Source organism: Empidonax traillii, unplaced genomic scaffold (genome assembly GCF_003031625.1).
Source record: "Empidonax traillii isolate 1590-97213 ecotype Southwest subspecies unplaced genomic scaffold, ASM303162v1 scaffold64:size1360303, whole genome shotgun sequence".
Taxonomy (NCBI): domain Eukaryota; kingdom Metazoa; phylum Chordata; class Aves; order Passeriformes; family Tyrannidae; genus Empidonax; species Empidonax traillii.
Window position 1 is genome coordinate 1112079 of NW_020955257.1, and position 13162 is coordinate 1125240.

Genomic DNA, 13162 nt, shown 5'->3' on the forward strand with positions numbered 1-13162 from the left:
TTCCCCATGGTCATATCATACAGTGAACACTAGCAACGTGTCATTTAAAAGCATATTTTAAGGAACGGTGAGAAAAAAAAAAAGCATAGCCAAGAGGTACAGAAACCAGTAGCTGTAAATCAGCTGCATCAGTAAAAAGTTGCATTCCCATGGCTGGGAGAAGGGGAGCTTTCTACCAAGGCTAAAAACAAGTTCCTCATGACAGCAGCTGGGAAAAAGATGACACTGCAAGGGATCATGGTTCCTATGTCCTCAGCATGGCTGAGCAGCCACTCAAGCAACATGGCATCAGAGACCTAATTGAACAAGGAAAAAGCCCACAGAGTGGAGTTGTACAACCACCACTAAAGGGCAGGTTGGGAAAGAGCCCTGTTAACGCTCAGGCAGCAGGATTTTGGCAGTTGTTACATCCCCAGTTACTTAGGCCTTTATGAACCAGGAGACTGAGTTTGATCTCAGATCTCCCACGGTAGCAGAGCACTAACAGGGCTGACCATTTTGATACTATTGGCCTGCAAAGGGAATTTCCCTGCCTCAAGTTTTAAATCAGCCGAACATCCAGGATTGTTCAGATCGTGAAGATGCTTCTTCCTCTCCTTTACTTCAATTTCAATATAAAGGAAGTGCAGAACCTTCCAGCCTGGAGACACTTTAGGTGTATAACACGCAGCAGTCTGTCTGGGACAACAGAATAATCAAACACAGAGATAAGAAAACAGAGATGGGCAACCTGACCAGCCACAGAAGTCAGAAAGGAGAGAAGATATCCTGAGAGAATATGAGCAGGGACAACTCATAAAGATGTCTAGTCTGCTTTCTGATGAGCAGCAATAAAACCCCACAAACAAATGTGATACAGCAGTTCCTCATTAACTGAGAAATCGAGGCAGAGGTGGATATTCGTATGACCTAACTGCTGATACCTATGATAAATCTTTCAGGTTCTCTGTAGATAACAATGAGATAGATTCACCACCCTGGGGTCAGGCAGTTTACCTAAATTACATTCCTGCTATAAATCCCCTTCTCAATATAGGAAACATCTCTCTCTCCATTAGTAACATTAAGGAGTGTATTTCCTGACTTAGGAGAGTAATCAGTGCCAGAAGTTTGATGCTGTTAGTACTATCTGGTTGTCTTTTCCCTTTGTAGTGTCACAGCTGTAGAGCAGGCTGTTCTCTGATCTTTCCTAATAGTTTCTGTCTGCTTCCAAACAAAAGAAAAGCATACGTTGCATCTAGTTTGTGATTAGATACCAACACTCTGGTACCAGATATGGACACAGCAAACAGTAGTTTTACAATAAAAGACAAGCTAAATATTAATAAGCATGACAAAATCTTCTTCATGGGGGCCTACTGGCAGAAAATACAGGAGTGTGCAAGCACAGGGCATCACTGTAAGTGGTCACTGACACTATCCCCTAGCTGGGATAACATGTAGCCACTAGTACACTGAAGAACTCAAAATAAGGATGACAGGTTATATGTACATATACACACACATAAAGCAAAGAGAAACAACCCACCTTCTGCTGAAGGTTTATCACCAGGTGGTTGGCTAGATGATAAGAGGTACTTCATCTTAAACAAGCAAGTTATAATAAGAAAAGGCAAGGCTGTAATAGTTTTTTTATTAGATCAGTGTGGACATCTGATGCAGTGCTTGAGCTTTTTTGGGTGCATGCCCCTTTCTCTAGGTCTGAAATCGAAACGGCAACTACCAGGCCAGATGTACACAGAACAGCCAGTCTGAGTTGTGAGTGTGTAACAACTATACAAATAGTGAATTCAGGCCAGGACATTCCTCCACTGCCACTAGCAGAGGTGCTGCCTCTGCCCCTGCCTGGGCAGCTGTTTTTAGAAAGCGACAGTGACTATATCAGCAAAAACAGTAGAAAGCGGCAAGGCAGCAAGTAATTTTCAAGCCTGAAACAAAGATAAGAGCCAAGAGGAAGCATACTGCATAAAACTTTTCTCCTTTAAGCTGCCTTCCTCCTAAGGGGAAAGGAATGTATTATCCTGACAAATGCAAGAGTGAAAACTTCTGAAGTATTTTTATTGTTAAAGTTTCCTGTGTTAGAAAAACAATTATTTTTTTCTCCCTGTTTTAGCCTACCTAACACAAAAATATTTAAGTTTAGGGGAAGAAAAGGAGGAAAGAAATGAAAAAGAAAGGACTTCAAACTCTAGAAACATTTTTTCTGCAGTGAACTCAGCGCGACTAAAGTTTGTAATATAAGTTGAGCATGTAATATTTTCCACTGCTTACAGTTCCCTTCTGAACTTCCATTTTGTGGGAATACGCTTGGATCATTGCTGACCTGTCTTTGGAAAAGGCTCTCTGTGTATTTTGGCTTGGCTTCCTTCCATTTCTACTCCTCTAAGTCTGTTCCCCATTTCAACATCTCTTAACTGCCACATTGCCAAACACGTTACACAACCCCAAAGAAGCAATTTATAGGAATATTAGTAATTCAGCTGTGGCAAAACAAGTACTTTTCCCTTTTAACAGATCATTCTCTCCTGGGACTCATAGTTATGTGGCTGTTTGCTCCCTTGTTTACAGCATTGCACTGGATGTGATATTTAAGCAGGCAAATGACTCAAAGCAGTATAGAACCGTGAAAGCCAGCGCTCAGCGGCAGCTTTCAAAGCAAAACCTGGGTGGAATAATTCCGTGAAGACTTTTCCAACAGAGCCTGGAAGAGTCTCATGTGCAAGTGTGTAACCTTCCTACAGCCAAATGAATTGTACAAAATGGGTGTAACAGAGAGATCCTGCTTTCATGTCTGTAGCCTGAGGCAGCCCCATCCTGATGAGAGTCCTGAGCACTCTAGGGATGTAACCCATCACAAGTACAGGGCAGCCCTACAACGCCAGCAGATACAAGGATATGAGGCCGCATAACTTATCGCAGATCTGGAGTTACTGATAAATGACAAAAAGCAGTCTCACCAAAAGTACTGAAATTCACAACTGTTGCCTGATCTTGCAAGCCCTGTTTCCTTGAACACTGGTTCCCATGGGATGCTTCTGCAGACAGGCAGTTTGCTAGGCCAAAGACCTCAGTTTTCAGTACTTCATTGGAAAATTATATAAAGTTAAATGTCAACTTCTCTGGAAAATATGACCCCCTTTATGTGAACTTAAAACCCAAGTCACATCAAGACCTTTTCATCCACTTCTTTTGAAAAACAAAAGCTTCTGATTCGTAACATAAAGTGTGTTTTGCTGACCTTCAGTTGTCCTTTTTACCCCATTTCAAATATTGCCATCTCTGCAGAAGAGCTTGCCAGGTGGAGTGTCTACCTGCTAGAGTTTACAGTCCAACATGCTGACATGAAATAAAATTACTGACTTCAAATTTATGCACTGATTACAAGCTGCAACTCATGGTCACATTTATTTCTGCTTGGCACTGATAAAGACCTTTGGAAAAATATTTGTGACATGAATTAAGGGCAGTAATTGCACAAGCCCTCTCCATGACTTCCACTTTCAACTCAACCCAAAAGGAAGTCCTGTAGCTATACTCTGCTCTACCATGATCATGTTCATAATCTATTGTAAAGTTGATATAACTTAATAACAAAGTTCAGCGGAGAACTGTGGTCGAGAGTTACTCAGCCTCTCAAGAGGGATGAAAAAGAAGTCTGGCAAGACCCTCTGAGCCAGGGAGAAGAGACAGGGTGCACAGCCAGGGATAGAGCTGCCCGACACACACCTGGCAATAAGCAAGTCTCCAAAAAGCAACACACCCACCCTGAGCTATGAGCACAAAAGGACGTGGCCTCACAGAAACAAAATTGCATTTTTGTATGTAAAGCTACCCAAGCAATCCAACACAGTTTCAGTAACAAGCAGTTTTTGTGTTTTCCTGCCATAACTTGGTGAGCTCCACAATCTGCCAAACGCTGGCACCATATGTCACCCCAGAGAGTTCTTCATCAGAAAAACTTACCCAGACGCAGGAAAAATAAGTTTCTGTCACTGGTGCCATACAATAACCAACAATATCCTTAGCCTGAGAACATGCATACAGAATAACATCCACATGCCTACGCCCAAAGGGGCAGATATCATTCTCATCTCGCATTGTTTTCTTTTGAAATACTGGCAATATCACTGATGTCTTTTCTGGCTTCAACTAGGGCCTTCCTGCAGGACACCAATAACAACATCATTGCATGGGTAGTGGGACATCTCAGTACTGGGTGATGTGGAGTCAGTGACTGTCCAACCAGCCTACCTGGCGATTTCACCCATTACCATCTCATCTGAGAGCATGTTGTCCCTGGTTATGTGTGGTTACTAACTGCATTTTGATCAGGGATCAGCACGAGTGTGTGTGTAGGGACAGGGTTTGGCACAAGGGGCCCTGAATAGCTTGAGGGATCTAGTCCAGCCTGGAGCAGAGAAATCAGTTAGCTATTGCACCACTTGAGCTTGTTTGGCCTGGGAGGTATAAGCTACTCTCTATCTGCCATCTCTTTCAGAAGCGAAACATCAAGAAAAATTATTTTTTATCAATCTTATTAGTAAAACTAAGGAGTGATGATGAAGCACAAGGCAGGGATGGGAGTGAGGGGCAGAGGGAAGCAGAAATGTCAGAAGCTGCTCCCCACGAAGCTTCTGAATTGTGTAATACACCCCCAGCTTCTAAATGTCATCACTAACGAGTAGGTTTTCTCATGCCTCTGTGAGTTTTCCATCTTTCCAGGGCAGAACTGAAGGCTACGTAGGCAGTAACAAGGGAATGAGTAGGCAAACCAAGTGACAGATATTTGTCAGAAAAAAATGGACAGAAAATTCCCACATCCTCTTCAAGGATTTTAGTTGCTATAGAATCACAAAAATAGTAGTGGGCTATAAAGGCACTGTAAACCAATAACTTTCTCTGTCCAAACTGGTGCGGGTGTAAACAGAACAAAAACACAAGACTAAGGTCAGAGCCATAAGCTATTGGGAGCCTCTGGGACAGAAAGAAAATAGGTTTGAGCTCTCCTGTGTGAACTTTCTGGGAAATAATAAAGTTAATGAAAAATTGTCATAGCCAGACTCAATACAGTGACTGATGGCTGTGCCAGCCCAGTGATCTGTCAATTTGTTGGCTACCCTCAACAACAAATACTTGGGCGTTTTTTATCAAGGACATTTTATGCACATTCAGGCTGAAATACAGCACCATCCTAACAGGACCTTATTAGATGTGTCATTGCAATAACAGGGATGAGTTTGTAGACTTTTTTCCTCTGTTTCCTCCTGCGGTAATTTTAACTTGTCAGTGCTAAAGCCAAGATCAGAGTCAATGCTTTGCCTGTTGTTCTAAAGCACTTTGCAGAGAAAAGAACCTAAAACACAGTCTTAATAGGACCACTTGGACTGAATTTTATCTGCCCAAGGAGAGGTCAGAACATCCCAGGGCTGAATGTCCTGAGCCTAAAGAAATGACAAACCTGGTCTGGGACAAATAATGAGGCAGAGGTGTCCAGTGAGTTGTTTCCACCGAAACTGCAAGAGTAGGAAGGTAGAAATGTCCCTTGCCTTGGGCAAGCACAGAACAGAAGAAAATGGGGGAGAAAATGTAATGCTTTTGTTTAATCAGATGTAGCCACAACATAGGACATAGCCATGACAGAATGTTTCAGAATCCATTTCTGCTGTCATCCCCACCTGGCCTTGGTGTGCACCGAGATCTCCTTGCCATTGCAGCATCCAGTCTACTGGCCCACGCTTGGGCTAGACTAGATCCACTCTACTTGGCACATGCTAAGTACTGGGACCTCCTGATCCCACAGGGCCCACAGCTTCTGTCATCACACAGGAACATCCCTGGGGGCATGGCAATGTGGTGAGGCAGCATAAGATTAGCTCAGGGTTGCTCTCCATTTCTTTAACCACTGAGACTCTTCTCCTGGCATGCCAGATAAATCCCCTCCTCTCTTCCAAATCACCTTTCTCTCTCAAAGCAAAGTTAACAAACCAGAATAAAGCCAGGCAGGGCATGGGAAACCTCCAGGGGGCTGGTTACAGCCAGTGATGCCCTGCTAGTGCCACTCAAGCCATGACAGTTCCAGCCCTTGCCTAGAACACAAAACCAGAGCAGCAAGTGGTGCCTTCAGGTGTTGTTTTGTTATGTTGATTTCTGCTTTGTTTTTCACCCCACATTTTGAAATGCAAGCAACTTTTAATCGAGAAGGAGAAGAAAGGAGAAACAAGAATAATTTTTGGTTTCATCCTCGGTGAGGGTTATTGCACAGCAAAGGTATTTGCAGCATTTTGTTCTGCTCCAAGACACTTCCAGTGGCCCTCTTGCCACTGTGAAACTATTCAATATGTACTTTCCTAGTGAGCAGGGGAGAATGTCCTGAGCCTAAGGAAACCATGTAACCACAACACTGAAGAAGCAAATACCATTTTGATTGTCCATGCTTATATTTTCCATCTTCAGCAAAGGAGATATTTTATTTCCATTAGATTTTCCAACCACACTTCCTTCATCCTTGACAGATTTAAAAGGGGACAGTTAACTCATACATTTCCTGAGGCCACCTCTTTGCAAAGCCTATTAACTAGGCTCTAAAGAAATTTTCGCTGTTACTCCGCAAAGTGAGGGAGAAAAAGCATCAACTGAGCAATTCTATTTATTGTGCCATCTATGAATTTGTGATGACAATAATGCAATTCTCTCCTCAAATCCTCAGTTGTTCTTCTTGAGATGACTGACTTAGGAGTGAATACCAGTGCTTAATGGTTTCTTTTCTTCTAAATAAATTCATAGTTTTTAGGTGGGTTTGTCTTTCTTAAGAAGATTGCTGCTTTTCAAAGAAGCCAATCCTGTAAGACTTCACCTCTCTTCTCCTTCAAGTGCATTAATAGGAATAAAAGAAAGATAGAAAGTCCCCTCAAAATCTATGGAAAATACAAACCCACAACAACAGGCTCTGCCCTCATGGTCTCAAGGGCTGAGTGTATCTCTTTACTTCTGCAGGGCTCTGAACTCAGGTAAGTGAGGACCACTGAGTTCACTCTACCATTAAATCTCTGTCCTATCACTCTTTCACTGTCAATGTTTGAGAAAAATATTGTAGAAATGTGAAAAAAATCAAACCAAAACAAAACAACAAAAAAAACACACCAAACCAAAACCAAAACAAACAAACAAAAAACACAGTATTTTAACTTGGCTTTGTACTTATTTGTGGCCTATGTGACAACCCACTTTAATCTGGATTTGAACTTCCTCTGAGAAAACATTTCTAACTCATTAAAATTACCCACACTCATAAAAACCTGAAACACCCTAGTCCCAGAAAAAACCTACAAAGGCCCCAACTCTCAAACTACCAAAACAAAAAATAAAGCAGGGAGGACAGTGTGGACTCGTCATTGATGCCAATTAAAATTTGGTGGACATAGGACCACTTCCTAACTAATTGCTTGGCACATTGTCTGCTTGCGGTAGAGAAAGGGAATCAGACAACACTAGTGAGTATTTTATTAACAATTTTTCCCAAGAACTTCTCCTGTTGGTTTGTCCAAGAAACTATGAAAAATGTTTATGAAAAAAAAAATTAGTTTCTTAATAATACCTTATCTACAACTTAGCAGTTATATGTTCCTTCAGCATTTAGACTCTACAGTATGTCTGCTGTTTGAAAAAGATTATGGTGGCTGTACAAACCTATGCAAGCCAGAATTTTATTCTGAACTGGATTAATGATTGCCAGCTTGTTTTGTAGCAAGTCAAAAGTTGGAGAGTTCTGTGCCAACACACAAAGGCACCATAAAGTGAAGAACTGGGAGAGTCAGGAAACAGAAATGGAAAAAAATTATTTTGAACTATAATATCTGAAGGTAGTAGCTGACAGCAAGGTTAAAAAGCTATGAGGATTATGAAGCTCACCTTGCAGAAATGCCAAAAAAGGTATTGTTTCTATCCACCTTCCCCCTTTTGTAAAATGTATATTACAAGGGAGTATTTCTCTCAACTGCATTAACAAAGCTCCAAATTATGTCGAAAAGATATCCTTTAATTTTCTTCACTTCTGGATAAGGAGTTCACTTTTATATCAAGCTGAAACAAGTAGCTCAAGAGTTGTCTGAGGATCACTATAGAATGGGAAGAACTAAGCTTTTTAGAGAAATGCAGCACCCAAAAAAGCTGCAAGGTATCAGTAGGTGAGAATTAGCATCAATATCCTGTCCTGTTTGTATTACTTGCTCACAGTCTCACAGCACTTTACACTATGGTCAGGTTTGCAGAATGGAAAAACGGGACACTGCTGATTGAAGCCTAATTCACTTCCAGATGTAAGTTATTGTTTTCATCACCTATATCTCAGGGGAGCTGTTGAATCAAATAGGCACTTCTCTCACAGGGAAAAAAGACTCAGGTTAGAAAGGTAAGAATAGCTACAGTAGGCCAGAGTGCCGCCTCCTCCAGCTCAGTATCCTTCCTTGCACAGAGACCAGTAAGAGATGCTGAAGTCAGACTATGTGAACAGGCTAAGCACACAGCGATGCTTTGCCAGAATGCACTCCCAACAATCAACAGCTTCAAGACTTCCCAAACCAGAAACATATGCTCATGTGTCCTAACTGCTAATGGACTTCACTCCTATGAGCTTGTCTAATGGCTTTTGAACCTGTGTAGAGCTTTGGTTCCCACAATGCTCTGTAGCAAAGGCTGCCAGAGCTGAACTAGGGATCACGGAGAAAATTCCTCTGCCTATTCTGAACTTTTCAACCTGTTATTTCACTTGGCAACATGTAACCAAAGTGGAGAAAATAGTGAATGACTTTTCTCTGTCTACCTTCTCCGCTACTCTTTATTTGATAGCTCTCTGTCATATTTCTCTCTCCTAATAATTTCTTTTTCATGCTGAAGACCTGTAACCTATTAAGTCATGCTTTGGAAAGAAGCCATTCTGGATCTCTGATCATTGCTGTCTTCCTTCTTTTTATGCTTTCTCTTTACTCATCCTTTTCGGCAATGGAGGACTCATGAGGTGGGCACACCACTGACTCTTACAGCAGCACCACTGTTTCTCCTGCTTTTCTACTCTGCTCCTGTCTTAACACTACCTAATACTCTTTTTGCTTCTTTGACACTCAGTGAGCACTCAAAAGACATTTTGACAGAGCTGTCCAAAATTACTCCAGGGTCTTTTGTGATTATTAATAGCTGCTTCACAGCCTATCATCGTATATGTGAAAATTAAGGCTGTTCTCCCAACTACTTGGCTTTTATCAACAGTGTCAGATGGCATTTTATCACCTAGCTATGAGATGTGATCTTTCCACACCATTCTGTAGTAAGCTCTGTTTCTTTCCTGAAACTTCCTTTCATCATTCTCTATCCCCCTTTCTCAGATCACCCATGAACAACTGGGGCTGCACTGGCTCTAGTATTGATCTACAGGAGACTCCAGTGATCTCCTTCCCTGTGAAAACCCATTGTCTGTTCCTACAGCCTGAGTGAGATCCAGTGTACAAAGAAAAACATCTTATGTAATTTTGTGTATTGCACGGCCTGTATGGTGCCAACAAGCATGCGCCCCTTAAATCCCAGGTCTTGCCTGTCAGCTTTGTGCAGATGTCTTGGATACCATGGAGCACCCCAGGTGGCACAAGGTGCTTATTTTTAGGCCACGGAATCCAACTGTCTGTTTTGTGTTTCTTAATGAATTCCAAACTCATATAAGGACAATCACATGGCTTAATAGTTTTGTTCCTTTTCAAGTGTTTGGCAAAAGCTGTTTTGGAAATTCAGACCTACCATATCAACTTTTCACACATGCTAGTGTTATTATTCTAGAAAAACCTCTAAATAATTTCCTTGGAATGAGAACCCTCTAGGAAAGCAATGATAATTCCTTTCTGTTATATATTATTTGTTTATGTATCTCCTAGTATATCTACTTTTGACTACACTTTCTACAGTTTTCCTGATACAGACATTAGATTGATGATCACTGATTCCCAAACCCTCCTGAAAATCTATTTTATATATTGGAGTCACATTTGCCACTTTTTAGTCATCTGGTACCAAGGCAGTTTTATGTGCTGTATTGTAAACTGAAGCAAACTCCAAACTAAATGTTGACGTAAAGATGCTTCTTAGCATCTTCTTAGCAAAAATTCATCCATGAATGAATCTGTAATCCACCCACATGCCATGATCATGACAAAAATGAGAGAGGACATGCTTCTAATTCTTGGTGTATGGACCTTTTGCATTTAAAAGCTACAGCTACACCAGCAGCTCCTCCTAGGGTAAGCACAATTAGGATCTGGCCAAAAAAAAGTTCTGTTGCCGACAGGGCTTGTATCTAGTCCTTAAGCGGAACATACTACGGTAGCAAATGGATTTTTTGGACAGTATTTGCGCTGGGGCTGTACTGCTATTGCCACATCAGCAAAAGGCTCTCACTCCCCACTGACATTTCTATGCCAGCAAAACTTCTGTAGTACAGGCTGGACCTATGCTTCAGTTCTTTCCCATGGATGCCCCAAGGGCCACAGCAACACCTCAGCTCTCTGTAGGTCTGTGGCCTCTCCCCCCCCAGTATCAGTACTCTTCCTGCATCTTTCCCTTCACCTGTGGTTTCAAAGGAAACCAACCCCAGCTGCCCAAATATCTGTCTGCCACTGTGCCCACACTGGGCATATGCCACCACTAAAGAGGGGGAAAGGCAGTGGGGTATGGATCCTATATCTGGATTTTCCCTGGTGAGACAAAGGCAAAAGCTTCCCAGGGATGTTTAATTCATGAGTCATCACCATCATTAAGAATTCAAATCGTCTTGTAAATTCAAAATGTGAATAACTGTTTGAATTAATTAAACATCTCCTTTTGTGTAGGAAAAAAAATCGTATGTAAGAAGTGAGTACTATCATGTAAAGGTCTTTTAGAGGAATCATTGCTCTTGTCCATGAAGGAATCTATCTCCAGATGAAATTTACTCCTTTATAGAGATCTTGTTTCTCTGCAACATCCAATGCAAAACCTGTCTGTTCTGCGCTTCTGAAAAGATTTATTCATCGCTACTCTTCTGGTAAGATACTTGAATCTCATGGTAATATTCAGACTAGGTCAGTTTCTGGCTAAAACTGATGTGTTGCTGTACATTATTCTTATCCTTGGCCAATATCATATCACATAAATGCATTAGGACATTTTCCTGGACTACAATGTCTTTTTACGTACTGGAACAGCTACAGAATAAACAAACGGAAAGGCATTCCCTGTGGCTGACCTGTGATTTGGAGTTCTCTCTCAGTTCCTTGACCTTCATTTTCAGTGTATAAAAACAAGCCCAAGCATCAAAACCATACGCCTGTCACTTCCTCCAACGCTCTCCTTTCCTGAAGGGAATGGAGTGTGTAATGTGCCTTCGCAAATGTCCCGGTATCAATACATTCATCTCTGTATTTCATACCTATGTTGCACAGATCTCCATCAGGTCTAACATTATTTTCAGCTTCCAGCTTTTGCTCCGTGCCTTCCTCCTTCTTCACCTTCCCCAAAAGAAGGAAAATCCAAGATAAAAGTCAAGCTATGCTGACTATTCAGTACACTCCTGGGACTCACCTCTGCCTGGAAGATCCCTGTGCATAGGGATGAGTTCTGGATACTGCATAGGAGATCACAACAGTGAGAGAGTGACAGTGGTACTAAAACACCACTCCATTTAACGCAATGGCCTATTTTTCTCCTTCAGATACTGGAATTAGGCTTAATTCTGCACTATGCAAAGTGGCAACCAGCAGGGAGGTTTGGAAGATTAAAAGAGACCAGGCTGAATTTTGACTTCAAAGTGCAGAAGACTTCAGAGTCAGATTGATGAAGAGCTGCAAGTGTACAAGACCCTTTGTGTCTTACTCCACTCCTGGAGCACATTTTCAGGGCACACACAATTGCCAAAGGTGTATGCAGAGAGAAAGACACAGAGCAGGTGGCCAATGCCAAGTGAGTAGACAGCAGCTCTGTAGAGGGCTGTGCAGCTGCTTCCCAAGCATACAGCAGTGTGGGATGTCCTTGGGGCTGCTGTGGTGAATCCAGGTGCCCAACTGCAAATCAGCTCGCTTGACAAACACTAATTTGGACAGGAGCATATGCTTCAGGTATTACCTACACAGGTGGTACAACTCTCATTTCCCCCCCAGGATTTCAAAAATCTATAGGAGCATGATTTTCACCTTGGGAACACCATAGAAATATTGAGCTATAGTGGCTTTAGTTTAACAGCATGAAATCAAAGACATTATTAAGAGTGGATCTGGTTGAGGGTATGCTGTGGGAAGTTAAAAACCCCAAACAGCCGTGATGAGTAAATATTTCTGGGGGAAGGGTTGAGGATGAGGTGGGAGATTCCAGCTAGGTGGATGCTTTAGCCTAAACATTAAGAGAAAACCTGCAGATGTTTCAGGGTCTATTTCAATATGCAGAGCTCAAGCTATGGGTCTCTATAAGAGATAGCAGTTTCTGAGTCACTAAACATTATTATTTGGCAACAAACTCACACTGTCTCAACCACTTCTCAGGGGATTCTAGCCACAAACTGCTGTGAAAGTGATGTGTATTCTGTAACATTCAATTGCAGGGAGTTTGTAAAGCCTCAAGCAGAGCTCCATATAACTACAAACACAGATACATACTTAAATAGAAGATCTGAAGTAAACTTGGCATGTATGAGCCTGAATTAGAGAAACCAACACTGGAGTCCAGAGGCCCACCATTTTGTGTGTATTCCTGATTTATTTATACGAGCTCTTCACTACATCCTAACAGATCAACTCATTATTTTGGGGGGAAGATTTTTAGGAGATTTTAGTAAATATGACAGGGCAATTAAATCTTAACACCAAAGTCTGGCACAGAAAGCAGCTTTCTCTTTAAGATATTTTCAAAAATAACAACCGCACCATATTTATAGATTGATTCCAACAATGCTACTATGAGTTTTATATGTCCTACTCAACTAGTAGATAAAGGTTCAGAAAGCCAGATACAGAAAAGTACTCAGGTACCTAAATGCTTCCTGATTTCCTTTAGTCCACAGTTGGTGGGATTTAGGTACCAAAACACTTTACAGGATCTGGTCCTTTGTATCTTTGCAAGGCTATTGGAGGTATTACTCTCATATACAGGATTA